This window comes from Halichoeres trimaculatus, unplaced genomic scaffold (genome assembly GCF_033239565.1).
Source record: "Halichoeres trimaculatus isolate MK-OKI-2021-1 unplaced genomic scaffold, fHalTri1.1 fHalTri1_scaffold_14, whole genome shotgun sequence".
Classification (NCBI taxonomy): domain Eukaryota; kingdom Metazoa; phylum Chordata; class Actinopteri; order Labriformes; family Labridae; genus Halichoeres; species Halichoeres trimaculatus.
The window spans coordinates 32681813-32684282 of NW_027437192.1; positions in this window are offsets into that span (position 1 = coordinate 32681813).

The following is a 2470-nucleotide window of genomic DNA, read 5'->3' on the forward strand; positions in this document are numbered from 1 at the left end:
GAAGTGTGCAGCCGGCTGTGCAGCAGTCCATCTGCAGCTCTCCCTCTGCCTCTCTCTTTTCCACCCTCAGTGCCCCCCCTTCTCCTCCCACCCTCCCCCCTGTCTCATTCAATCACACTCTCTGCTCTCCGGCTCTATTCGCTCTCCTCTGTCCTCCTGCGGACCAACCACAGGCCTGCTTCCTTATTCAGGGTGGCTCCGCCCCCCTGCTGTTCCTTGTTGACAGTGCAGTTTGTCCAAGAGGCTCATGGGACATTCAGGCAGAGTGCACGGCAGAAAATAGATGTGATGATGACGAGCCTTGTAATCTGGAATCAAATCTCTTTTTCATTGCTATTCTTTTATTTATATATTTATTTTCTGAGATGACAAAGATGTTACGCCGATTGTTAAACATGCAGAAACCAGTGGTGGAAGATGAGACAAACCTTTATCCATCCCATAGCGGGGAGAGTGAATAGTACAGAAATATTTTTTTACAACAAGAATAAATAGAAGGAGAATAATGTAGGAAGTGTTACCTAGAAAAAAATATGTATGTATATACAGGACTATTAACACTAATACCATCAGCTCCCATTCGACAGCTGCTTTTCTAAATTACCGTAACTCCTCTACTATTTTGGCCAGAGAAAAAAAGTCAAAGGTCTTCTTAAAGGAAAAAAGATAAGCGTTACAGGGATGTGTGAGGTATTACAGTACAGCATAGAAATCAACGTGCAACCACATTCCAATTAAAGGCCCTGATTGATGCAACCTGGTCTCATTACTGCAACACTTCAACTATTTTGGCCAAGAGCGCTCGCACCAAACACCCCCTCCCTGCTCCTCTGCTGGTTTCCTCTGCACTCAGACGGGGCCATTTTTTACTTGACCAAAAACATAAATAAACAGACTCCCACCAAACAAATCTGATATGGGTCTGCATTCACGCTTTATTTGGAGAATTTTCAGCGCGTTATTTTCACACAAAAACGCCGCTAAATAAAGCTCTAGTTCTTATCATGTCTCTTCGTCCTGGCAGACTACCTGCATTTGTTTATATCTGGCACACAGCGCACGGACTGATACACTAAGCGGCGAGCACCTCGTAGCCAGCTGTGGCTCTGCAGCGGAGGTAGCGCCATCTTACGCCACGATGAGAACTAGAGAATAGAATAGAATAGAAATAGAATAGAAAATACTTTATTTATTCCTGAGGGGAAATTCAGGAGTCACAGCAGCAATCAAGAAAACAAAAGTAAAAAAGTGTATAGAAAGTGCAAAAAAGGTCCACAAGAAAATAGATGACGACAGTCTCCACCTCCACAGGGTCCAGGACTGAGCCTCCCCAGCAGTCTGTTCAGTCTCTGTCTCCTGGATCCTGTCTGCTCACAGCAGGCGAAGCTCCTCCAATGTGGCACCGGCGTCCGATGTCAGCTCCATCAGCCACGTCCGTGAACAGCATGATGCCACTCTGCCCTCCAGCAGCCCCTCTGCCGCTGGGCAAGCACGGCTAGCACGTCCATCCCACCGGAGATAGATCCCACGTTCCCAACAACGATGGATGGAAGGACAGGTCCACGTCGTGCCTTGTGCTGCTCAATCTGCTGAATCTTCTGAATGTCTTCAACAAAATCTGCATCTTTTGCTCCAGTTTTTAACTTATTATTCCCCAATACACCAGATGACCGGCCCAACTCTACTTAGCTGGAGATCTACCAAAAGCTGCTCCTGGACTAACATTGTAGTGTAAACGGGGCCTCATTGCTGTGGAGATCAGTGGTACAATGGTGGTGTCGTCTGCTAATTTGAAGAAGGTGTTGAAGCTGTGGGTGGTTGTGCAGTTATTGGTGTACAGGGAGTAAAGGATTGGACCGGGGACGCAGCCCTGGGGTACACAGGTGTTGAGGATGAGGGTGGAGAAGATGTTGTCTCCCATTTTGAGGTGTTAAGGTCTGTTGGTTAAAAAGTCCTGGATCCACAGACACAGGGGGGGTTCTGAACTGCAGTGTTTGCAGTCTACTGACTGGTTTGCTGGGCTGGACGGTGTTGGATGCAGAGCTGAAGTCTCCAAACAGCATTCTGATGTAGGTGTTGGGCTGTTCCAGGTGGGTGAGGGCAGTGTGCAATGCAAGTGAGATGGTGTCGTCTGTGGATCTGTTGGTCTTGAAAGCAAACTGATATTGATCAAAACCAGTGGCAATGGAGGATGTGATGTGTAACAGTACCAGTCCCTCCATACATTTCATCATTACTGGCCAATAATCAATCAGGCTTGAGATTGCCAATGTTTCTGGCACTGGTACGATTGTTGCTGTTTTCAGGCAAGTGGGGACGATGGCTTGTTGGTGTGAAGACTGCAGCGAGCTGGTCTGTACAAGCCTTCAGTGCCCGTCCAGGGCCCTGCTGCCTTGCTGCATTCTATACTGAGGAGGGCCCTCTTCACCTGATGGGTCTGCAGGATGAGTGGCTGGTCGTTTTCTGAGGT